This window comes from Malurus melanocephalus, unplaced genomic scaffold, assembly GCF_030028575.1.
Source record: "Malurus melanocephalus ecotype Western Australia unplaced genomic scaffold, MMel_1.1 scaffold_1, whole genome shotgun sequence".
NCBI classification, from domain to species: Eukaryota; Metazoa; Chordata; class Aves; order Passeriformes; family Maluridae; genus Malurus; species Malurus melanocephalus.
In genome coordinates, this window is record NW_026623233.1 from 7,918,171 (window position 1) to 7,945,536 (window position 27,366).

At 39.5% G+C, this 27,366-nt stretch overlaps 1 long non-coding RNA gene across 8 annotated transcripts; it reads right to left on the reverse strand.

Annotated features, from left to right (window-relative positions):
* Window positions 1-398: 398 nt before the first annotated feature.
* On the reverse strand, window positions 399-27,350 carry LOC130589136 (uncharacterized). Of its 8 annotated transcripts, none has more exons than XR_008967068.1 (7): window positions 26,236-27,350; window positions 24,798-24,870; window positions 12,171-12,295; window positions 7,948-8,170; window positions 6,607-6,755; window positions 5,388-5,503; window positions 399-2,918 (listed from the first exon to the last, which is right to left on the reverse strand). It is a non-coding gene; the product is annotated as an uncharacterized LOC130589136 (long non-coding RNA). The 8 variants fall into 8 exon arrangements; XR_008967063.1 differs by having other exon boundaries at window positions 6,607-7,702; XR_008967065.1 differs by lacking the exon at window positions 6,607-6,755.
* Window positions 27,351-27,366: the final 16 nt, after the last annotated feature.

Below are 27,366 nucleotides of genomic sequence, written 5' to 3' on the forward strand. Positions count from 1 at the left end.
GCACTCTGCAAGATTTGACTGCTTACCCAGCTCTTTTCTGCAGGTGTGAGGAAGGGTCGTATGATTTATTGTATTTGTTTTGTGGAAGTTGGTGTTTTTTTGGTGTGTATAGTTCACTCACAGGATGAAAAGGGTCTATGAATATTCGACGTGTATCACTGCTTTCAGATGGTAAGTTCTATCTTGCCATTTATAACAAATGTATTTTATTGCTAAAGATAAAAATCAGAASTGCATTTTAAAACTTGGACTGTTATTCAAAAGTTTTTTTCTSTCTTATGTCTTTTTGTACATAATTCTTAGAAACATGAATAAACTTATGGAAAAAAATCTTGATAATATATTGGAATGTAATTTTTAAGATCATATTCAAATTAATATTTTTATATTTTTATTAATAATATAAATTACTTTAAATAAAGTATAGAGAATTCAGTTGTCTGCTACTACTTACACTAACCTATAAGTATTCAAAAGTGGCCATAAATTGCAGAAAAATCATAAAGCTTAATACAAATAAAGAACATAAGTAATCYAACATAAAAATGCATTATTTTTTATATACTATAGTTTTCCTATTTTGAAAGTATATCATCCAGTTAAGAAGCAAAATACATATAGCTTAGGTGACTGACTATATACAGATATACCAGAGAATGCATACCAAGATACAGAGTAAAAAAATATTCATATACTGAAGCCTGTTTGGTAGGGAAAACAAAGCACAAATACCAAACAATGTCTTTGATACTACAGAAAGATGATCAGGATCTCATTATAGGAATGCACTAAACAGTTAGCTTCATTAACTCTACAGTACAGAAAACTGACATTAATTTTGAATAGGTATTTTTCTCCATCATTCACTCCACGAGATCATGCATTTTTGAAAGCACAAGCAGATTTAACTTGAACATTTCAAACAGAATTAAATGTAGATGTCACTTAAAGAGTCCTTAAAACATCTTACATCAGTATAACTGAGATCAATTTTAGGTACAGTTGTCAGYTAAATAAAGGAAACAGAATTATTGACAGTTTACTTTGTAGTTCATCAAGTTCATTTTCTGTTGACTTTGTTGTCATCTGTGCATGATTGCTGCTTCTCTTTTCCAGAGTAGGACTGTTCTGTTCCAATGTCTTTTGTGCTCTAAGATGCCATCCCAGTGCTTCAGTATTTGTTCCAGTAAACAGATTCCKCCAGCTCAATAACACTTTTCTCTTGGTTTGTTTGATGAGGCCGAGGTCAGGAAACAAAAGGATTTTGTTCTCCCGATACTGGATATTGCATTGCTAGAGTTGCTTTCAGCAGTTGATCCTGTTCTCCTATTTCAAACTTAGATGAAATAAAAACACTCCCACTGTTGTTCACAGTCACATTCTCCTCACTGGTATTCTACAGCACTTTTCCCCATAAAATATGTTCTTCCCCAATATCACTATCCATAAGTTCAGTATGAGTTTTAATAATATATGAAAYAGTATCTATCTGGCCTGTACCAGAGGGGAAACAAAGGTAGTGCACAACTCCAGACCTCGTTTGGTTTTCAGTTGCTTCCTCCCTTTTGTCTAGTGACACACATTTCACAAAGGGATACAGACACCTCAGACACCTTCTCCCCCTGCAGCCCATGAAATTTTAAAGGCACTTTTAGGCTCTTTACTTCCCCTTATCATGGAAATGCAAACCCTCAAGAAAGAAGTAGAACAGATAGATAGGAGGAGAAACTATTTAGTTATCTTACTATAATCTGCCAACATTCAGTGGTATCTGAACTCAGAGCTCCACAGAATGGGCACACGGTTCAGATACAGCCCAGATCATACMATGGAGAGGCCCCAGTATGTCCTTATTATCTAGCTTTGTGATGCCTGGCTTGCCAAGCACTTTTTGAAGATTATGTATCCAGAAGCAATTATTTTAATATCTGGAGTTTTTACAAAAACCTGCCTGTTACAATAGACAGAACCAGACATTACCACAGTGACGTACAAAATTGAATTTATAATAATTTTAAACAACATGCTAATGATATATCCTATACTTAAATGAATGACATAGCTTAACACTAACTGAAAAAAAACCCACAAGAACACGGTGAAAGGCAACACCACCAGCCAAAGTATTTGTATWTAATTTTTTTAACATTTGACAATAAATAACCATCATGATGTAGTACTTAGTTCCTCTCCACAAATACTGTCTTCTTTTCCCATTAGAGTTTGACAGTGGATTACTGCACTGTCTCCTGCAAGTAATCATTTGTTATATTCTTGTGTCAGCTGTTTGCAAGCAGACCCTTCCTTAAAATTCTTGACAGGAATTCTGGCCAAAGAAGCCTCTGTGGCAATAATGTCAGGTTCAGCTCTGTGCTAAGAGAAGTGTGCAGTGTGCATTGCATGCAGTGAGAAACAGCTCCATGCACACCACTGGAGTGCTCAGAGRTGTGTGGCTGTTCTGTCTGTAGACAGCACTGGAGTTGTCCCAGGGAGCTTCAGCAGCAGCTCTCCCCTTCCCACAGGCTAAGCWCTGCTCACATCCTGAACTGTTAGTAGAGCTGAGGACTCTTGACAGCAAACTTCCTTTACATTCAGCAAGCCTGCTGTGTATCTGGACAATCAGCTGTGTGCATGTTTCTGCTGCAGTGTTCTGTTGTTCATTATGTCATCATGACAAAACAAATTTAAATGGATGGCTACAATAATCCATTGCCATTTGTTTTCAGAAATTTTAACAAATACATGTATTTGCATAGGCTTTTCATGACAAAACAAATTCATAATCTTATGTTCCCCTGCAGGCAAAGACTTTCTGGCTGAAAAACATCTCTGGCTTCCAACTGGAGAAGCAGGCAGAAAAGCGAGGAACATTTTAATTCCCTTTTGTAAAGTACTGTGTCCTATGTTAGTCTTGAGATCTGCAAGGTAGTTGGAGAATATGCCCTTTTAGACATTCAWCAGCTTTTTTATCACAAGATTTATGGTCTCTCTCCTTAATTTCTACAACTGATGTGTGCTAATCTTTTACAAACATCATTATATAAAAGTGTGGATTGAATGATAATTTAATTTCTCAGAAATCACAAAGCACAAGAGCAGCCTTTTGTCTTTCCCAAATCTTTCTTTTGACATACATGCTAACCCATAGCATAAATGTCTCAGCATTTGTCTTCACTAGAAATAGTACTTCTTCTCATGTGAATTTTCAGACTGTAGTGCAGGTGAAATGTTATTTTAAGGTCTGAAGTTTTCATGTTCTCCAYAGCAGTTGTGTGCATGCATGAGAAAAAGAAAAAAAAGCTCCTCAATAAAAATACCATTGCGTTCACCGTTGCAGGTAAAAGTTCAGGAAGAAATTACTTCTTCAGATTTTTCCGGTAAAAATAGGAATACATTTTTCTGGACATGTATTAGTCTAATATTTTAACTATTTGTATATACTTGTTATGTTTCACTAATAGGAAAAGCAGGCAAGAATATGGACAAAGAATTAAAAGACCTTTTATTAGAGGTCATGGACAGACCAGTTTTGATGACTCAGACACAAGATGAGCATGYTTATTTATTGCTAGGAAGAGCTTCTCATCTGATTCACCTTGGCCATTTTCCTGGGAATGTACAACTGCTGCCACAAAGACTAGCTRTGTACCACACAAGTTGATTTTAACATTTGATGGCACTAGGACTCTACCTCATGTTGTTTCACAGTTTAATCCTGAATCAACTCCCTGTACTTCAGCATAGTTTTTATCCCTTAGGTAAAGGATGGATATGGGTCATTTTGTTTGATTAAAATTCTGCTGTGACCTAGTCCTCCYGAAAGGAACACCTCTTGAGATAGATAAGTGTCCTGGAGTCTGCACTTGCATTCCTGTCCTTACAGATGTTTGTATCCTGCAGCGTGGCCCTTGCTGCTCACTGACAGCCCTGATTAGGAGGGGCTGGTAGAACACCACCACAGTTACTCCAAGGACAGAGGAAATGCTTGCATTTGCTGGGAATTCTTTAGAAAATAACCTTAGAGCAAGACATYCAGCATTCTGAAAACAGCAACACACAATGCCAACCACATGTAAATSTATTTCTGGGATTCCTACAGCCTGCTTAGCTGGTAAACTACAGTCATGCTTTTGTCTTGTCAGAGCTAAGATAAGATTGTGTGAAGTCCCATTAGGCTTTAATTGAAAAATTAAAGTGTATTGAGTAAATCAAGGCATTGCCTATACTTATTACATACTTATGGACAGGTTTCAACTGTCATGAAATGTACAGGTTGTTTGTTTTTTTTTACCATCATGATGAAGGATGACACTACTAATGGGGTAGGCTGTGAGAAGAAAAGAYTTAAAAGTCCTTTAGCCCATCCCAATAAATCTACCTCTGACAGATATGAATGGACAATCTCTAACTTAAAGAATTAATAAAGCATGCTGTGAAAATGCTTGTGTATTTATAATATGCCTGTTTGCATCTGSAAACTGGTTAAAGTCAAATACTGATTCAAACTGCCAACAGAAAAAACACTGCTCAAGTCTCATTTTGAAATACATCTGAAAACAGTCAGTACCAGTTAAGATTTCCTAACTGCCAGGGGTGACAGGTATCTATTATTGATGGAAAATATGAGCTGTGGCAGAGCCATCTCTTAATATGGAAACACTGATCCACATTCMATTCATTTAGAATGAAAATTGCTTATACAAAATGAAAATGTCCTGCTCCAACTTCTACAAGTCTGAACCTAATAAAAAAAATATTTCATTAAATTAATTTTGAACACCTTCCCATGACTATTATGGTAGGATTTTGAAAGAATGTATATCTATCCTATATGCTTTGGAAGATGACATATTAAATCCTCTTCTGAAATATGTATTCCTTCCTGTCTTGGCTACAAGAACACACACACCCACACAACTCTAGGGCAGTTACATTACTCAGAAATACTTATCTCAGTCTAAAAATACTTATCTCAGTCTAAAAATACTCAGAACAAAGTCTATCAGTGAGACTGACTGTATTTTATTATTAGAATCTAGAAAAAAAATGTAATGCATCTTACACAGTTCTTCTACATGATACTCTAGCAGTGGTTTTCATTTTCTATCTTAAAATATAAGCTAAAAATAATTCTTAAATTTGTTGTATTTTAGTATTGTAATTCATCAAGGTTAGCTTAGCTTAACACCAGTACAATTCCACTTTCTGAATGACCTTACTTAACAGCACTGTAAATGTGGAGAAAGAAGTTGTCAACTCAGCACAGATGACTTGTAAGACAAGGTGGAAATTCCACAAAGGACCAAGTTGTTCTTTTCCACTAAAGGAAGAATCCTGTCATGGGAGTCAATACCTGCAGGAGTTTCCCCAGTAGAAATAGTTCATACCTTTTTCTGAAGGAATAGCAGTGCTGCAGGTTCCAGCTCTCAGCTTCCACAGGAGTCTGTGGAAACCCAGGGAGAATTTATAAGAGCTGTATGTCTTCTTGCTCTTCTACTCCTACCTAGGAATACAGTTAAAAGTACCAGTTATCCACTATAGGTACCTGCATAACTGCTTGCCTTTAAAAWCTTCCCTTTTAAAAAGTGTGGAAARGATATCAAAGGGAAAAAATAGAGCATATGGCAATTTGACAGACCAGTCTCCGCTCTGTACCAGGAAAAATACATTCTATTTTTCCTCTAAAACCATATTCGAAAGATAAAAAGTTTAGCCACATACAGATCAATTCAAGGAGTTAATCTGGACTTTGAGTAAGTCCACATTCAATCATCTGTGCAAATCTTGTCCAGTTAGCCCTTCATCGTATCTTGAGATTCAGTTCTTTAGCTGGGATCTAATTGTCAGTAAACAAGTAGCAAAGCATCCATCTTTCAAAGGAGAAAATCCACATATTCAACATACAGGATTGYTTGATATTCTTACAATTCCATATCAGCAAACTGCACATCACTGAGTTTATTGAACTGAAATTAAGGTGACCATGTTACCATGGTAACTGTTGCACCTAAATGTTCTAACAAAGGGGGAAAACCCCTTCTTGCCATAGAAAGTTAATATTTTTTGCACAGGGCTTCTGATCCTGAAAAACGTTGAGTGCTCAAATTATGTTAATCAGYTTTATTCATATACTAAACAGAGAAAATGTGTAAGAGGTGGGAAAGAACCATATCATGTGAATATAAAATTAATAGTAAGATTCGTGGTGGCTGTCACTAGCAGCAGGTGTTAAATGGTTTCAAACAGAGCTATGTATTGAACATTTAATTTCTCCTCTACATTATATTTATGATTTCCTGTTCACCTTCACACACGGGCATTACAAAGGTCAGTTGAGATACTTCTGTGACATGATGTGTGTAGAATAGGTATGCTATTATAACCATGGCACAATTTGTGTCCAAATTTAAATCAAGACTGCAATGACTTAGACTTAAATAACATGTTGATGTGGCACTTAGGTACACAGTTTAGTCATGAACTTGGCAGTTCTGAGTTCATGGTTGAAACTGATGAACTTTTTAAAGTGACTTTTCCAATCTAAAAGAATCTATGATTCTATGACTTGATTGCAGCTAGTGGCATTCTGGGATAGCACAGCCTTACCTCTAAGAGTTACAAGGATTTACAGACATTTTCTTGGAGYGTGTTACTGATTAAGATGATCAGGACTGGAGCAATTTCTCAGTGCAAAGAAAWAAAAGTTGCCCTGGGATGTCATGCAGGTGCACTAAGTCACAGTGTAAGTAGAATGCCTTAAATAACAGAATAACTTGAAGTGCTTTAAACCAACTTTATGTATGTGACATACAAATATCTAGATCATAAATCTGTATGATTTTATGCAGCTCAATGATGTATTAACAACATATATTGTTATGATATACAGGTAAACAAAATTTTATTAGGAAAAAGGCTAAACAACAGGCAACACACTGCCATTYAGCTTAATTTTAAATTCAAGGTAAAAAAATTTCCATGAAAGACAGTTAAAGCAAATTTGAAACTCTGTTCTATACACTAGTCTCTTTTAAAGGCTTAAATGGATATTCATATGAATTAGAAGTAAAAATGAGTASTTAGTTATAATGCATAGTCAAATTGCCAGTTGTCATTGCATCATTATATAAAATGAATTAGCAGGCTTCATTAGTTTCACCATTTTGGCAGAGCTTTCATAATTCCTAGATTTTTTGAACTGTCACAGATGTCTGTACAATATTATTCATGCTAGGCAGCTGCATATGAGCTGTAGTGGATGAGTAAAAAAATTTAAATAATTTTATCAAAGTAAAAAAAAAGTATTATTTTTGTTGCCTTTGCCATTGTGTTGTCTTTTTGTACAACAAGTTTTAAAAAATACCTCCAAGAAAAGAAAACATTTCCTGTGGATGAGAAATTCAATCTTTTTATCTTACTAAAAACAATATTCCAAATAACCATGCTCATTCGTCCTTAAAAACYCCACCATTCTTTCAAATGTCAGCATATATTGGATAGTACAGGACTGACCTGACTTTATTGAAAAATTGTATTTGATATTAGATACAAAACTTGTTGACATTACATAACAATTGATGCGATCATTTCCTACTCTATTACATAAAACACATTCTATATTTTTCCACATATTAGGAAAATAATCTTATCYATCTGAAACATGGTTGGTTTCAGCCTTTGCAATGGTCCAGCTTASAGATTCCTATAACAACAATAAAAATATTCTCTATTAAAAAAATTGGAATTAATATAGAATATACAATCAAGATGCCTTGGTCTAAGACTCTGGCAATTCCTTGTTATGCATATTATAGAGCTTCTATCACATGAAACYTATTTTAAACACAATCTGCAGTGATCTAAATATCTATTGACTTTTGAAGTCAATAGAAAAATCAGTGCTGACAATGTGAAGTTACTTTGAAAATGGATTTAACCTCTATTTACCCTGGAGGTTCATACCCCTTTTGGATTCAGCTTCCTCTGAAGTAATGCCACGAAGGTCAATATGATAGACTTGGTCTTCTAATATCAGCCAGGCAAGCAAACCAAGAAATAACAGATTTTACATATTCCATATAMACATCTCTTCTGTAACTGAAGACAGGGAACTCCATGTTCCTAGTGCTAAGTGAAGATGGCATTTTCTCCAGTACCAAAATCTGCTAGACTTGATTGTGAGAGCAGGGATGCATTTATGTAAAGRTGGAAGAAGGGAAAAGAAAAAGGATGTTATGAGAGGTTTAAAGCAACAGTTTTCTGTCTCGGTAATTATGACATCAATAACATTAATATCAACATCAGTATCATTAAATGTATTGTGATCAAAGAATGTTGGCCTAAAAAGCACTGACAAAGATTCCATTTGTTACACAGAGGATGCTGAGACAGGTTCACGTGTTTTAAGTGTTGTTGTCAGGGGCAATTATTCTCAGCTGGTGGCTCACAGTACCTCTCATGTTGAATGTTACTTTTTGGGAAGAGGACAGTGGAGAAGAAAGAGAAAAAAAAATGCYGAGGAGGGAGGGCAGATCCTCTGAGGAACACCCTCCTTTGGGCAGCTGGTACCGCCACCATCCCACTTTTCCTGTGGGACCGACCACCCCAGGGTGACCTCGGGACCTGCCCCAGGCCCTGTCACATTTGTTGTTCCTGCGGACAATGTTGTCAGTGCTGATCAGGGCATGCAGGAAGTGCTCTGTGCTGACTGTTCTGTGTTCCCTCWCGGGTCTCCTCGGGTCAGCCAGACACTGCAGCTGAGAGGGGGAGGCAGGAGCAGGAAGGGTCAGTCTGGGCCAGTGCTGCTCACTCCCCAGGAAAACCAACACCACTGCTGCAGTGGGTTTGCTGGGATGAGGCTGTGGGAATAACAGCATGGGAACAACCAAGTGGGGTCCACAGRGGAAAGGGCTGTGGGACGGCCTGGAAGCAGAGGCATCCTGCTGGGAGGCAGGGCAGGGTCCAGAACGGCCCATGAGAGCCCCTTAGTAATAGRAAAGGCAAGGTACCCAAGGTGTGCAACACTGGGGAACACAGATTTTGGAAAACAACAATCTATCTCCACATTGCTGCACATTTGAAAACTTTTTTCATGTCTACCTTACACGATATAACATATACAAACTAAACTTCACAAAACACCTATGTCATCCTTGACTGCACTGAATTCACACACTCCATCACAGTCACCTTTTCATACCCATCCCAGCCTAAATCAGAGGAATACCCTCTGTCTTTCTTTACCCCCTAAATCAGCATACATGTTTCCTGTTTCTCCTAGACTGAGCATCTTTATTCAGAGGCACAAAGTGCATCCAACACTCCTCTGTCTCTCTTTCTGTCTCTTCTCCTTAATAAAATGGCAGAATTCAAAATTATTTCTGGTTCAATGAAAACAGATATAAAGAGTTAACAGCCAGTTCARATTTATCTCTGTATCTCATAGAAGTGTTTTAAATTAATGTACTTCAGAAAAATAAAAAATAATCATGAGACACTTTGAGACAGATTATTTAGGTGTAAAACATTAGCCTAAGATTTGGGATACCACAGTTTGTTTACATTCTGCCTCAAAGACTTACTATATAACCTCTAATAATTCATGTGAAGACAAAATCCCAAAGGAGTTCAGTGCCTGGCTCCTGTGGGATCTGGTCTGAATCATGCTGTTTATATTATCCCATAGGACAGAGGGTGGGATAACAGCCAGAGTATTTCCTGACAGAGTTTTGTTCCTTTATCTGCCTCACTCAGTAGCTGGTCCATAACCACCTTGTCAAAGGGTGAGGCTGCCTGAGCTCCAGCTACAGAGCCCCTCTGTCAGTGCCACATGTGGTATAGGGCCACTGCAGCTTCCACAGCAATCACACACTCCTTGGCTGACATATCCATTCTCCAGCAGCCACAGGACCCACCACAGAAGGGCTCCTGCTGAATATTGTCATGGACTCAGCCAGGATGCAGATTCCACTATATCCAGTTACACTTGGAGTTCCCCCAGTAGCTGTCTACAGTGCAAATGTCTGCTTGCAGATAGGTATMTACAGGGAAACACATCTGCTCATCYRAAGGCCTTCCTGAGCTCCCTGCCTGTGGTAGTTAGGTCTTCATTGAGTACAGAAGGAATTTCCTTTGTTCAGGTGAAAATTCTTACAGTGCAGACAGTGAAACTTGAAATTGCACTCCCTGATTTCATGCCATGGTGTACACATGCATTTGGAAATTCTGAATTAAAATCAAGACATAAAACAACCCATAAAATGCACCACTGATGTGTGTTCTCAGTTTCCTTTGGCAGGGGAGGAGAAAAGCATTTCTGCCTCACAGTGYTGTTTTATGACAAGAAAGACAAAATATATTACAGGCAATGGTACAAAAAAAGAAGGTGTACTATTAAACTTCCTCTTTATAAATAGAAAGGACAAATATTTTAGGAAGGCATTGAAATTTCTAGCATATCTTCTTAGTCCTTACATGTTATGTCAAAATTTATGTGAAGCAGATTTAATGAAAACTATTGGCTACCAGTTATCAWTTTTTTTCCAGTAAAAGCCTACTGTTAGGCATCTACAATAGAGCCTAATATTACAGAATCACAGAGTCGCAGAATGGGTCAGGTTGAAGGGACCACAGTTGGTCATCTGGTCCAACTTCCCTGCTTGGGCAGGGTCATCCTAGAGCACATTGCACAGAATTGCATCCAGACAATTCTTGAATATCTCCAGTGAAGGAGACCCCACAATCTCTCTGAGCAACCTGTTCCAGTGCATGGTCACCCACACAGTAAAGAAGTTCTTCCTCAYRTTCAGGTGGARWTTCCTGCGCATCAGTTTCTGCCCATTGCCTCTTGTCCTATTGCTGGGCACCAYSGAGCAGAGCCTGGATCCATCCTCTGGACACCTTCCCTTCAGACACTGACAGACATTGACAAAGTCCCCTCTCAGTCACCTCTTCTCAAAGCTGAAAAATTCTGGTGCTCTTGTTGACGCTGCTAGGAGAGAAAAAGCTAAGCAGTCTAGCCAAATTCAGTGCATTCTTGATAATATTTTTAGTATGCTACCCTGTGTTAATGTTGTTAAACCTTTATTTACATCCTTTAGCCCATGTTCTTGTAACAAGATACTGAAGAGAAAGCACTTTTTTTTTTAATTGCCTAATGCCCACTGGAAGAGACTGTGGTTTAGCATTTAAGGTTTTTGGATTTAATGTTTTAAGGTCTTACCCTGTTAGGAATTTAGTGCTATTTCTCTCCTGAAACTCTTATACTTGTAAATCCAAACTACAAGAGTATGGTACAAGTGCTCAAGGCATTTTTTATTAAACATTTGCTCAAGGCAATGTTTATTAAAAGATTGAAAATCTTGTTAGTTTAGGAAACAGAAARCAAAATACACCTATTCTGAGCTACATATCATTTGAGGAGGTGGTTAAAAATTCTGATATTCTACTACGCAGAAATACTTATCTTATTTCCCTCAGTCTTTCTCTTGACGACCTATCAATTTAAAAAAAAAGTCTTCAAAGGAACTTTCAAACTTAGTATTCAGAAGTTAGGACATCTAGTATCAACTAAAAGAAAAAACCTATGGCCTACAGTATCCAAAGACCCTTTTATCCCAGTCTTTTATACTTTGAATAATTTTGGAGATGAATCGTAAGAGTCTTCATCACCATATCAAAGATGCCAATCAAAGATTCTTCAGATTTTCACTAATGCAATGTTGATTAAGAGATATCATTTGGGTGAGGAAATAGATGTCTGAATTTTTTTTTAGCACTGTGTCTTTTGCAGTTTGGCCATGTCTCTGCTCAGGGTCCTCTCTACCCTYCTGCAAGCTCTTGACAATTTCCAAATTTCCCTTCAATAAATTCAAAGGTTCTAGGGGCCCCTTTGATCTTGCCAGCACCTGACTGAACATAAAAGAGTGAATGCTTTGGATCCTAATTTGCATGTCAGCTATTCTGGCTTGACATATTAGGCAATATCAAGCTCACTCTGCCTTTGAAGCAACAGTGTTTGATTTTCTTCCATAGTTTAACTAGATGTGAACTGACAGATTAAACTTAGCAACAGAAGGGCAATGGCTAGGATATAAACGTATTAGACCTCCTCTGCTTTATGGAGTGTCTGGTCAGATTGACTTTAAACATTCCTTCAAGTGGGCCCTTACTTGAATTAATGTGCAGAGCTGTGTCTGGTTTCCTTCTGTGTTATGTTGGAACTTTGCTGGAAATGGCAGTTTTTGCTCCTGCTTGTTTAGGCAGTCATTTATACAACTTCTCCTTTCCAAATTCTCTGTAAAGCAAGGGAGAGAACAGGTCAGGAAAAGGAGAGACTGGCTCTCACAACTGCTGGGTTAATTACAGCTCTCACCTCTCCTGATCTCCTGTAGCTTTCACTGGCTACAGTAYTTGATTTTCCCTCTCAGTCTCAGCTTGAGGCTGCTGTTCCCGTTCTCAATCTCAGTGACTTCAGCCTCTCTAACATATATCTCATTCCTCCAATTCCTTTTTCTTTGGATGGTAACACAGTGGTGCACATCATCTTCAGTATTTATAAGTGGGCATGGTGGGCAAGGAAGTGTGTAAAAGAAACAGCTTTTAAACTAACAAGGTTTTTGCACAGACCATAGAATTTTCCCAAGTGGAGATCCTTCTGGTCTGCATGTTTTCTACCTTTCAGACCCTCCTCCTGCTCTGTCTGGGCAACGTAATCAGYTTTCTTAGCACATAAACCAATTACCTCCCTATCAATGGAGACCAACAAGGCACTGGAAGAGCATTAACCCACCACGAGGTTAGTAATTGCATTAGTACCTTTCTTGGTTTTATTTATTTAAATGAAGCATATTTAGTAATAGTAAAGAATACTTGTTAAATTTTTACTTGTTTAAGCCAAACTGCAAAGAGACATACAAATTTAATGAAATTCCAGGCAGGTATTGTTACCYTGACTTTCTTGAAGAATTTCTGTCCTTATGACATCAATACAAACCTGGTAAACATGTACCATCTGAGAGAGGAATGATGTGGAAAAGTCACAAAAGTTTAAATTACAGCAAAAAAAATAAAGGGGAAACCTCAATAGTATGCAGAGCAGTGAAGATATCCTCATTTTGCTGGCGCTACCAGCATATTTTTAATCAGTTTCACTAAACTGTAGTTTGAGTGAACAGGCAGAAATTTCTGAACTGAATTCAATGATCTAATTTTAGTCAAACACAGCTGAAATGATATACATGAAACACAASCAAAATTTGTGGGTTTGGAACATCTGGACTCATGGACCCAACATAAAACACTACAAAATTAGTTAATGTGAAGAAAATGGTCCCTTAACAATCATAGAATCATAGAATCATTTAGGTTAGAAAATACCTTTAAGATCATTGAGTCCAACTTTTAACACAACACTGCCAAATCTACTACTAAWCTATGTCCTCAAATGCCACTTCTATATGTCTTTTGAACAGCTTGGGCAGCCTGTTCCAATGCTTGACAACCCTTTCTGTGAAGGAATTTTTTCTAATATCCAATCTAAACTTCCCCTGGTGCAGCYTGMGGGCATTTCCTCTTGTCCTGTCACTGCTTGTCWGKRAGGAGAGGCTGACCCCACCTGGCTACARCCTCCTTTGGGTGGTCATAGAGACTTCTCCTCTCCAGGCTGAACAACCACAGCTCCTTCAGCTGCTCCTCACAGGACTTGTGCTCCAGACCCTTCCCGAGCTCCATTGCCCTTCTCTGGACACTCTCCAGCCCCTCAATGTCTTTCCTGCAGGGAGGGGCCCAGAACTGAACACAGGATGTGAGGTGTGGCCTCATCAGTGTWGAGTACAGAGGGACAATCACTGTCCTGGTCCTGCTGGCCACACCATTGCTGATCCAGGCCAGGATGCCATCGACTTTCTTGGCYACCTGGGCACWGCTGGYTCATGTTCAGCCRCTGTCACCATCACCCCCAGGTCCTTTTCCACTGGGCAGCTTTCCAGCTGCTCTGCCCCTGCCTCTAGCGCTGCTTGGGGTTGTTGGGACCCAAGTGCAGGACCTGGCTCTTCTTGTTGAACCTCACGGCACTGGCCTCATGGCAAGAATCCAGCCTGTCTAGATTCCTTTGCAGAACTTTGCTGCCCTCCAGCAGATCCACAATCCTGCCCAACTTGGTGTCCTCTGCAAACTGCCTGAGGCCAATTGGCCTCAATTCCCTCATGCAGGCCATTGATGCAGATGTTGTGCAGAACTGGCTCCAGTGCTGAACCCAGGGAACACCACTTGTGTCTCACCACCAGCTGGATATAACTTTATTCACTACTATTCTCTGGGACATCCAGCCAGGTTTTAACCTGGTTTTAAACAATTAAATCTGAGGTTTTACATCTTTCTTGAACCAAAATATTGAGTATATTAACAAATACAGAATATGTGGAATTTGCAGCAATGTACTGACATGGAAATCTGCAGAAACAATAGGAGCAAAACCAGATGCAAATATGTCTCAATGTAATGTAACCACTGATAGACAAGCTAAGATGAACAGAAATAGACATTTTCCACATAGGAAATTTCAGAGAAAGGAAATGATTTGTTCTTTACATTTATACATTTACTATGTTGTTTTTTTTTTTTTTTTTTTGTAGAGCAACTGTATTTTAAAATGCATTTCTTCTGGAAAATAATTGCTTTTATGATTGCTTTCTCTAATATCTAAAATCTGCTGTGAACCAGAGATTTTCATATAGGAAAGAACCTCAAATAAGATGGCAGATGAAACCTCATCATAATGAAAGTGAGTTCAGAGATTGAAAAAACMATGTATAATCCTGATCTTCCTGTCTTYTTCAGGAAGACTGATCACCTTCRATCCTCAGGGAACAAGTTCTTCCARTTTTTTGTATCTSTAGCTCCAGCMATTGGCAAAACCTTGGTAGCATCAGATATGGAAATAAAGTAAAAACTTGTAAAAGTAATAAAATTGTGTTTGTCTCTCAACTGTATGCTATAATATTCCTGACAGGTAATTTGCTATGTAATTGCTTATCATCACACTTGTCTGTTCTGGGCAGGAGTTGCGTGCTCATTCTGGACAAAGCACAGAAGCATTTTCTGGTGATCTTTCTGCACTGGCAACACCATGAAGGATTAATAAAATTCCATCAGAATTCCTTGAATATTATCATAGAACTGACCCTTARCCTTTTTATTGTCCCCAATATATAGATTCATTTTGGCTCTTCCTTTCACATGAGACTCTTCACAGCTTTAGTGTCAGATTTTCTAGCATAATCAATCTTKATGGCATCCTATAAATCATATTACCACAAAAAAATATTTTTTCCAGGGACTGATAGATGACAGAAGATTGTTCTTCCCTTATTGTTTCCTTCCATCAGAGATTTACATTTGTTAAGTGATTCTGTAAATCTGGCCAAAAGTTTCACTGAGYGAGCATTCCTGGCTCTGCTTCCAAGGGCTGTGATCTCAAACTGAGAGCATCCTAGAAAGTCACTCCATTCCTCTGTCTGCTGAGGAGACAGACTTTTGTCTATAATCCTTTTCCACAAATAGGACCAAAATGGTGTTTTGAGGCATTTCTGGGTCTCCTTTCTTGTTGCTTAACATGGTATATTATTTTGCTGATATAAAAGATGACTTTTACTGGACAGATTTAGAGAAATCAAGCCATTTTGATGAATCTGACTGCCCCTACCTAACATGTCTCTTCCCATTTCAGTTTACCACTGTAGTTTAGGACAGTTTAAGAATTTGTTCACCCRTTGAACAGAAGCTAAAAAATAATTAGCACAGTATTTGGTATATTCTGCAGCTGCTACAGCTGGAGTACCCTGTGTTTCCCTTGTCCGGCTGGTGCTGAATCCTGCCCTGAAGCAGATTATAACAAAAGTAATCCGAGCACGACAGATATCAAATAATGATACTGTTGATACCTACCTATCAGAAAGAACACATATTGAGGGTTCTAAACATGACATATAAGTGAAAAGAGCACTATGTTGCTGCTTTACAGCTATTTGCCCCTTAACATTAAACCAATGCTAAGCAGCTGAAGTCGGCAGAGATACATTTCCTGTTTGCAACAAAGTACTGCACAGTTCCAGGCTGCTTTGATTTTTAAGATGTAAATGTCAAGGGCACAGAAACTCAAGCAGGATAAATCAATTGCCTCGTATGTGCCTGCATCAGATGTATGAACAATYCACTCAGGTCTGAGGGGAAAACATGCCAAATTTTCCAGCCTTTAATAAAAGCCTTGGCACCCTATCAGCATAGGAAGAGTAACACTTAATCTTACTGAAAAATGAAAGGACATTTTTCATCAGAAGGCACTTTTTTAACCTTAGTCATGGAGGAAAGTTCRTTGTCTGCACCTTTTCCTGACAAACATTACAAAGGCTACATAAAAAAGAGACATGTTAGGTTTTGAGAGTAATGACTGGAACACATGGAAACTGTGTAGAGTGCTGGACATTATGCAGAGCCATATCATTGTATCACAAAAGAAGGAAAAATGCTGGGCAAAAAGGAAGCATAGTTATGTTTGTCTCAGCAAAAATAATACTTTAGTAAAAGCTGCAATAAGTAGTATCTATTTCAAGTAATAATGTTTGTGTACTTGGAATAAGAGCATCTTTGAAAGCCTAATGGAAGTAGGGTGGTCTCACTACCTGCTCTTTCCTATTTTTCCACCAATTAATATAAAATAAAAATCTAGGCCTCTAGATGAGGCTTTCTCATGCATTTCTRAAACATTATATGCATATGCAGCAACTCAGTACTTCTTTAGGTTTTTGAACATGACGATAGGTTTATTACTAAGTGCTCTTCTTTTGCATTATTCAGTAAAGTTATTTTATAGCATTTTGTTTACGTGATGAACACAAGAATAAACCAAGTCAATACTCATATTTCAAGCAGTTTCCAATTTCATGCAGGAAAATGCCCAACCATGCTTCTGTGGTATAAAATAAAGTGTTTCTCAAAAAAAAAAATTCCCATCAGAGTATACTTCACTGTTTCTTGTTGAAGTCCAATTACCTGTTTACTTCCTGTATAAAYGCAGCTAAATATATTCTGATACCAGCAGATGCACAATCGTGAGATAAAATTTTGTTTGTTTGCTTTTAAAATTCTTCTGAGTGTAACATAGTATTCCCACAGCCTTCTTTTGCTCGCTGGGTATGAGACTGAATAGAAAGTCTATGACTTAACAAATGCTTTTATTATCCAGGGTTTCAGAGCCATTAAGAGCTTTTCTAAAAACTAGAGAGCTGTAATGGGGCCATCCAAATTCTCTTTAGGCTCACTAGCATAAAACACACTGGCAGCAGTCTACTCATGGAACTCAGACAACATATGCTGCTTCTTGACTAAAATTAGCTTTATGTCCCATAACGGTAACACTTAAGGGATATGTAATACACTGTAGTAATATAGTTTCAGCTTCTGTATTCCGATTCATTTTTAGTAGCAAGTTCRTCTCTACAAGCAGTGTAATTAGTCTGCATATGCATTGCATCATTCTGTATATGTGCTACCCATACAAATGTGAAATGCATCAGCCACTGGTTTACGCTGTGATTTTGTACCACTCTGTGTGTTTGTGTGTGTGCATACAGTGACTACTACTAAAGGGTTTCATAAAATCATGCTGTTAAACAGARACACACACAGTGGCTGTGTACACATTTATAAATAATGATGCCAGGAATTAATTGATAAGAGCTACCAAATACCCATCCCACCTTTGTTCTGTCTGCTTCCTTCCCCTCACCTCTCTTCTCTCTGGCTAGCAGTTGCCCAAGACTTGTTCAAATTTCTTTATAAGACTTTTATTCTATCTTCGGCCTCACCACCCCTCAAGCTCAAAGCAGCTCTACAGAAACCCAAGAAGCCACTCAGATTGATTCAGTGTGATGATCATTAGGAGCAAATTCATCTGTTACGCACGTGGCACTCCACCGACGTCAATGGGACTACACAGCAGCAAGCAAAGATGGGAAGGCAGCCTAAGGGCTAAGTATTTCAAAGGAGAAATCCCTGACTCATGACCTTAAAGCTTGGAAACCTTCATAAATCACTTATCCCTCTACTGGGTTCTTCCCTTAATATCTTGCCTTTGATGATTAACCTGAGCCACCTTCTCTTTCCAAAGGAGGGGGAAGGGCATAGCAGGGAAGAGTGGAAAAAGCTGACATTTCCCTTTACTCCCCTCTCTAAGCAATATGGAAAACTAAGGCAAAAATTTGTAATTCCTCTTTGCTCATGTGCTTCTCAGTATAGAGGAGGCAAAGTAGTTGCTAATTGTAGAACTCAATTTCAACAGCACTATGAAAACATGAACAAACCCTCCCACATCCAGCTATAAATCAATATCCATTATAGGACTCATTGTGCCAGGATGATTAGCTCTAGAGATGTCACACAGGCACAAGTACTCCCTGGTTCAGATGTATCAGGGCAGGTCTGTGCCACTCAGAACAGAACTCCTACTTTACGTGGCTTTGAATCACAGCTCCATCTCAATGTATTGGAAAATTCAGCTACATTCATCTATCTGCAATAACATTGAAGACCATTTGTAAGGGTGGCCTGATTTTAGGCAGTAAACTGCCAGTAAACAATTATTTTAGGAAGCAAAGAGGCATACAGAAAAAGTAAAATAGTTTTTATCCTCTCCTTTCACCAAGGGATGTTAAAGTGCTCATTGTAGAAGATACCAAGCATGCTTTTGTCACAGCTTGGCACTGCCTTTCCAGCACCAGTCAGCTTTGCAGAAGCTGTAGCATCCAAGTGAGGCAAAGCAACAACAGCCTTAACTGTCTTAACTGTCAGTGTCAGTCAACACTGAATGGCTGCTGCAGGACTGCCATAGTAGACATGTCTATTTATAGAGTACCAAATAGTGCTGGTGCCACTTAATTGTGGTGCTTAGCTTAGTACCAGATACATCCCTCTTAAATGGTTTCTGGCACTTTAATCCACCTCCACTGTAAATTCACTGCTATTAAACATCAGTTCCCCTGGACTAATTCCAAGCTAAGGGTATTTTTTTCTGTCCCACATTTCTGGATGTTAGAAGGTCAACCCCCCTGACCCCCTCTTCTGCCTGGGTCCAGCTGAGACTTTCACCTGTTGACTGATGTCCCCTGCCAGGACAGCCTACTCCAGCAAACAGGCTTCTCAGGTTAGAACAGTCAGGTGCAGCTTCGGTTTGCCCAGCCAGAACTTCCTCAGACAAGGAAKTTCTTGTCAAAGAGCTCAAACATGATCTTTCTCAGAACAAGCCACCTTAGTCTGCACAGACTTTACATCTCAAGAAAGACTGCTGCTTTGCARACGACAGCCTCTTGATAAAATCTTTCCCTCACCAGGTTTTTCACCCTGTGTAGATGTTGATTCCCTTTCCTTCCTACTCAGCTCTGAGTCAGGTGGGCTTCCTTTCAGAACTGAAGTTTGGGAAGTATCAGGACGTGGCACGGATGCCATCACTACTGTTTATTAATCCTCTTCTATTTAGCACACAATCCTTATGTCCATTACATGAAATACAGGAAGACACAGAAAAAAACAAACTTCCAGTACAGCAAAAGCACACAGTGTCTGTGAGTAAGCTACTTCAACAGTCACACAGATCTACCCCCACACTCTCAGCGAGATACCCAGATTTTGTTGTGCTTATAAAATTAGTGCAGACCAGATCTAGATTTGCCAGTTGATACATCTGCTCACAGACAATACCAGTCTCTATCCCAGTCTGGCTCCCCTTCCTGCTCCCCTCTAGAGGTTTTAAATGTGTGGAATGTTGAAGGAGAATACAGAATTGAAACTTCTGTAATTATATGTAATATAGAGATATTTTACAAGATAATAGGCTGTGCTCTGGAGAGGAAAGATAAGAYAATGAAAATGCTAATATAACTTTTATTTTTGCCTTTTTATGTGACTAATTTATATCTTTATTAGCCCTTTGGTGATAATACATCTCTGTCAGGAGGAAACATTCTTCCTGGAATTATTGCCTACTAACTAAAGCAATTTTGCTTAATATAGAAATGTCAATTGGAACAAACCTGTAACAGCAACTTTATTAAAATTACAGGCAAACAGGAAAAAAAACAACCCCAATGGCTGTGGCCATTACACATTTCACAGCAAGTGACATGATGGAATTGAATGTTGAATGTCATGGTTGAAAGCTTCGGGGATCTCACACACTTCATTGAACCCATCTCCAAAATGCTAAGTCTCACCATGTTCCCTCACAGCAAGATTCCCAGGCCACAAAATGTTCATCGTGCCCAGCCTCTGCAGTGTTCAAGGAGATGAGACAGACACAGCTGCAGTAAGGGAAAACAGCCRTGTTTTAAATAACTACTTCTCAATAGAGTAAGCTGTGACCACAAATGCAGTTTTGACCCTTGCTACAGGCAGATGAAAAAAACGTGTATAGACCATTAATACTGAAAACATAGCCAAAAATTACTTTGAAAATATATATTGGACCAGTGGYTTTTTTTGCTAATCTGAGAGGATATGTCTGGACAATGGAAATGGAAGTGGTGCAGTCTGTGTCACTGTCACCCGGGATTTATATAGAGGAAAAAAAATGGACTGTAGCCATCCTACTTCCATCCCTGCTGCCTGTGGGGTGTCATCAGGAGGCATGAAGAGGACTTTTTTCTCCCACCATTACTCCACTACTTGTCCACTTCCAGTCCATGAGCATGCAGCTTCCAAGAATAACAAAGAGGGAACAGAAGAGGAACAATGCAAAGGGCAGTGGGACAAGTCAGAGTGCCCTAGACTGCAGTGCTTCCATTTCTTAGGAATTTGTCCTCCAGCTAGCTRTTAGTTTAAAAACGGAAAATCTGATAACAGTATCACTGCATCATTATCTAAGTGAAAGGTTCATTTTTGTRGTGTGTTTAATATTTCTGGTACTTTATATATTGATTTGTAGTTACTCATGCTTCCTAAATAAAAACTTATAAAACAAATTGAACACAGTCAGGAAAAAAAAGCAGATATTCCTGAGAAACCTGAACCACAGCTTTTTTGAAGCTCAGAATGCTGATACTGCTATATTTAGTGCCTTATTTGGTGGGAAAGGGCAAACCACTAAAAGATTTCTTCCAGATTCAATTGAATGCTGCATCAAAACAAAAATATTTTTACAGATGACATTTAAGTAGCCAAAAAGTGATACCCCTATTATTTACTATCCTTTTGGAAGAACAGCTGCTTGCTTTTATGGTTACGAAGTATTGTCAAAAAGTATTCCCTAACCTGGAAGCGTGTTATGATGAATTCTACTTGTACTAACTAGTCCATCTGGTTTTTACCATACGTGACAGGAACTTTCGCACACTTTTAAAAAAGTTATCTCTTTTTTCTTTATACTTGGAAAAAAAGTAGCCTCAAGACATGCAATTTATTTGGAATTTCACAATTTCACAGTGTAGAACTACTACACAGTGAGACATTCTGATCAGAAATATGTAAAAGGGGGAAAAAAAGTATGTAAAGGTGGGAACAAGACCTGTGAAGTGCTACCAAAAATAAAATAGCAAAATAATGTTCTTGTCCCTTTAAGATACCAAAAATAAACCCCAATACTTTGCTCATCTAGATCCTGATGCTGCACTCAGCTCTACAGTCACAGGAGTCTGACKGTGGGGAGCTCTGCCGGATCGAAGCACTGAGGTGTAAAATAGAGACATAAGGCAGGACTAACATTAATGCAAATCCAAAGTGAAGAGAACACAAAGTWCACAAAGCAGCAAGGACAGAATATTATTCACAATACCCATCGATTCTGGCACTTTCCTTTCTTCTGTTTATTTGCCGATCATTTGTATATTTTTTCTCTTTGATTGTGCATGGCTGCCACTAATGAGGTTTGTCACTATTCCAACAACAAATATCTCTGGAGGTACTTGTGCGTGGTGTTTGAATGAGAAAGCAGGTGAGTGAACAAGGAAGTAAAAGGAAAATCACATTAGTAACCATAGCAGCCAACAGCATTTCATCCCAGGAGAAGCTTCCTCTGGTGGAGGCTGGGCTTCCTCTTAATGAGTTTCACACGCTGTTTCACAGCCATGGGGCAAGTCTTCCAAATGGTCCATGTGACTGTTCTGTGCCACTAGTAAGACCTTCCTGACTGCTGTGCCTTTCCTGGTGAAGAGGATTGCTTTGCAGCAGCCAGGGACTGGATCTCTTGGATCAAGTAAAGCAGATGAACAAATTTGGGTTGTAATTGCAGTTGACTGCCTGAGTTGGCAGAAGATTGCAGCCAAATTATTTTAACTGACATGCATTTGTTTGATTGCATCTGTTTAGAAGCCGTATTCTTTTCTTTTAGAGGATTTTGTTAAGTATTTAACAAAGGTCACCTTTGTTAGCAAGAATGTGGGAATTTCATGTGTTGTCATAATGACAGTGCATTTAGCTTTTGACTGTCAGAGAAGTTATGCATTATTGCCAGAGGTTAGAAACAGGTCAAAGAGTCAGAACTGTGTCTCTTTTTCACATACATGTTTTCTGGGGGGGGGGGGGAACCAAAACCAGATTTAGACAAAGAAAGTCAGGAAAGAGTGAAGTGATCTTCAATGTCCAAAGTTTTTTCAGTCTCCCTCTGYCTTTTGGGCTACTCTACTTCTACTAAAATCATCAACAGAGTGGTTTGATGCTGGTCATTTTACTTGCTTTGTCTTCACCTTCAATTTGTTATCTGTCCTGGGCAGGTAAGTTCTCAGAATAGCACAGTAACAGTTAATTATATTCTTCTTCAAATGAAGTACATCTGTCACAAACTACAGGCAGTGAAATGTTTTTAATATAAAGCAGACTTCAGAATTATTGCTGGTATCTCTTTTCACAAACAATATTCAGAAGGATCTGAGAAAATACTATTTCAACAGATAAGACATAAATATCTGTTCCACTGAGGGAATAATTTCTCTTATTAGTATAGATTAACTAGTTTAAATATATGGTGACTCAATAATGAGAAGAAGTTGTTCTTTTCATCAACTTTTCAGAAATATAATAGATGAAGAGACACAGTTAGGGAGTGATATCTTTATGGGAAAAGCCAAGAACACTGCAGGATAAGTAATTTCACTCAAAGCACATACCACTTTCTCAAGCAGATAAGCTGCATACATTTACCAGCTTTTCAATCTCTGCCATTTCCCATTCCTCACACTATTCTCACATATGATGCCCAAGTCAACTCTTATCAYCACCATATAGTTTTTCTTCAAGAAGTATTTAGTAACTTTGCCAGAGCTACTAGAGGTACATAGTCACTACCATAATAGGAAGCAGCAATCTAAATAGATGTTAAACTAAAATCTAGAATCAAAATCCTCTGAGGTCTACCCTATTATCCTTTTATACTGTATCACCAGTGTGCCTGGGAGAACTGTGGCACTTTATTGAAGCCCAGCTTTAAATCCTGCCTGTACATCTTCCAAAATCATGRTGGACTAAACTGTAAAATATCTATTACCCCCTCATGAAGAGAATCCAGCATACAGTGAGCTGCTGCCCTTGAATCTGTCTCTCAACATTTTCACAGCAATTATGAAATGGCATAACTTAATAAGTGTTGAAAAGTAACAGAAAATACAACTGTACATAAGAAATCTTCTGCACACTAACATATTCACCTTGGTTTCTAAYGCTATTTAAACAATAAGAGCTATGTTTCAAGAAGAGCTGTACTGATACAGTAAGTAAATCAGAAGGGATGTGAGATTCTGTGGTAAGTAGTAAGATCTAGAGAATGTGATAAAKTCAGCTGGGTGGGCGGGAGTGAGCTGAAAGGTCAGTAATGGTTCACAAGAAATCATTCAGTAAGAATAAGAAGGAGGAACACAAAGCAATTTAGAATTTAGTGTCTAGTATTTAGAATCTAGCAATTTAGTATTTAGGAAATACAGCATGCAGGTAATTTTAGGAATTTTTAAAATGAGAAATGAGGTATGAAATAAATGTGATGGCATATTCAAAGACAAAGACAATTAGTTTAATGAATTGCTTAAAAGCAAAACATTGCATAATAGGCAGAACAGATCCATGACCAATATGATCAAGGCTCCTCTTTTGGCTTGACTGCTAAGTCACAACGTGACTTTCAGCAGGTCACTTTAGGATACATCCAATAAAGGACTCAGGCACCTTAAGCCTGACTTAGGCAGATTTGCAGTACCTAAGTCTAAAAGTATGACCTCAACACCCTCCTCAGTTGCACACTGACCCTGGAGAAGCTTGTCACTCCAAAAAATCAAATACCTGTGCTGTGCAGTGCTCCCTGCACAAGCATGGCTCAGTCAGCAAAGGTGTCCTGTGTTACCTTTCAGTGTCCTACCAGTGCTCTCTTCTGGGTTGCACATTTAGGTGCCCTTTTTGTGGAAATACGGGCACAAAGGACTAATGTAGGCTGGGATTTCATCTCAGTATGTGCTGAGAGTCCAGCTGTGCTTCTTTTCTCTCCTTTTCCTGGCACTGTATGGAAGGGCAGAAAAATGGCTCAGCTTTGCTTGAGCAGTAGCCTGGAAATTTCTGTATCTGAGCATGTGTGTGTGTCTGAGTCACTGAGTCAGTGAGGACAGGAGCCTTGGGCCCTTTTTCACCTCAGGGAATGCAGCCAGCCTACACCTATGAGTGGGTTCCAGGCTCTGGATTTGAGGAGAATGTTTCTTACAGCCCCATCTTGGTTACCGAAGCTGAGGAGACAGCAAAGAGTTCAGGAATAGCTCCATAATGTTCATGCTCACCATGTGAACTTCCTTCCCTTCAGAGATGCTCCATAAGGTGCACCGAGTCACGTGGGTATCACACACAGGGACACTTCATGAAGTGAAAAAATACACCACGGCATTTGGATGAAAGAAATTATCGCAAGTATTAAAAGAAAGAAAACTTCAGAAAGCAACTTTCTGCGTAACTTGAAAATTTGCTTTCATTCCAAACCCAGGTAAGAAGGAATGTCATTAAAAATATTGGATTGATTAAATGGTACTGTTTGAATAAAAGYGGAATAAATTGTAAAATATTACCAAACATGAGTATTCCATGGGTTCTTTGAAATTGGAATAGCTAGACAGATGTATGCTAAAAAGCAATAGAAATGATTTCCTGTCTCAGCTTTGCAATCTGTGTATTTCGAAACTATCACTTTATGTTCATTATTAAGTTCTTCTGTATTTTTTATAAATAAACTAGTTTCTTAAAGACTGATTACATGCACAATAATATTGATATGTCCCTGTTCATGTAAATAAACTGAAAATAAAGTAGTTTTGTGTTAACTCATGCAGAATTGCCAATTTTGAGAAAAAAATCCTGCTGTTYCATGGATCTTTTAATTATTTTCATCTTTCCATTTTAGTGATGATGCTTTGAAACTAAAATACAAGTACAGAAACCTATGTCATAGAAGTGTTGGGTCTGTAAATAGGAGCATGAAAATGGGAGGTGCTGCAAAAGGAATATAAATTATTAGTCGTAACCCAGATGAAAATTGGGGTTTAGACCAACGTCACTTTTGAGTTTGAACAGTAACATTAGCTTGACCACAGTGCACTTAGTGTGCATTAAATTATACATTTTGCAATCTAACCAGCAATAAAAACTGCTGAATGTATATAATGCACCTACATTAAAGGTGACCTGTAAACAAACAGTCATATGTCCTTTCTCTTAGTATTTATGTAAGGGTCTCAAATAGTGCAATTTCTATTTTTTCCACATTTGTTGTATTGGAAATTTGTGCATTCTTTGTGGTAGAATATTTGATGTGCTCAGAGAACTACGTAATTGTGACAAAACAAAAACCCAAATAAGCAAAAATTGTGTTGTTTTAGCCATGAACTAGGCAATAAAGAACAGCTTATGTGATTGCTGCTAAAGAAGGGAATGGATTTTCAYGAGCATAAAATTCTGATTTTGTTAAAACCGACTCTTTTAGTAAAAGATTAAATTTTATCAAATTAGTAATTTCCAATTAATTTTTGAGAAAGTACTTGCTTTAGAGCCTTCCTTTCATATTAAGTTGCACAGAGTAATACACAAGTAATCTGAGACTACCAACAAAATTCCGGCAAACTTGAACGAGTTCTCTGGTATGAATGGCATGAAAAAACAAAGGGCTTAACATCTAAAAGGTGTTCTCCAGGGTATTAAAAAAAAAAAAAAAAAAAAAGGAATAATTACATGCTACTTCTCTTTCGTGCGCGTTTTTTTGCCGAGTTCCGCTTATCCCTCTACTTGTCACCAAGTAATTTCTACTGTCTGGGGGTTCAGTAGGGCTGTGATGTTTAGCCTTGTCACTGCACAGAGGTTTCTTTATCTGTTCCTTTACAAGGGGGGCCGGTCCCACTTTGTCCCCGCCGGGCTCCCGCAGCGCTGCCGCTCCTCGGCAGCCGAGGGGGGTTCGCCTGCAGCGCAGCTCGGAGCCGCCGCACGGTACCGGCAGCATTTACCGCGGCCCGTCCCGCAGCCCAGGCGGGAGCAGGCACACCGGGCTCCGCCGGGGCAGCGTCCCCTCGCTGCGGGCGGCCGCGGGAGGCGCCGGGGCGGGCGGGGGTCGGCGCCGTCCCGCCGCGGGCACCTCCGCCCCGGAAAGGGCGCGGCGGCCGCTCCCTCCTGCTCGGGCGTGGAGCGGGGCAGGTGAAGGCGGGGCGCRGGGATTACCCACTGCCGCTCCCTGTCTGTCCGCAGCGCTCCCACAGCTCTCCTTGTCCTCCCGGTATCATTCACTGTGTTCTCTCATTGCTCCCAGTTCCCTCCCAGTACTCCCAGGGTCACTTCCTGGCTCGCCCCAGTGCTCCCAGTAGGATTCCCTGGCTCCACCCCCATCCCCYCATTGTCCCCATACCCATGCCGGGGGATTTGGAACTACATAATCTTTAAAGTCCCATCCAACGCCATCCATTCTACAATTATGAGCGTTCCCAGCATCATTCACTGGCTCCCCTCAGTGTTCCCAGTTCACTCCCAGCATCACCCCCTGGCTCCCAGTCCGTGCTCTCACGCCATCCCAGTTCTCCCACTATCGCTTCGTGGCTACCCTCAGTGCTCCCAGTTCCCCTCCCACTACTCCAGGGCTACTCCTGGCTCTCCACCAGTGCTCCCAGTTCCCTCCCAATGCGCCCAGTCTTACTGTCCGGCTTCTCCCCACGTTCTCACTCCCCTCCCGGCATCACTCCCGCAGCGCTCCCAGTACGATGCACGGGCTCACCGCGGTGTTCCCAGCCCATTCCCCCCGCCGGGAGCCGGTACCGGCCGCTCCGGGAGCCGCGCGCGCGGGACGGGACGGGGAGCGGGCACGGCCGGCGGCGCGCG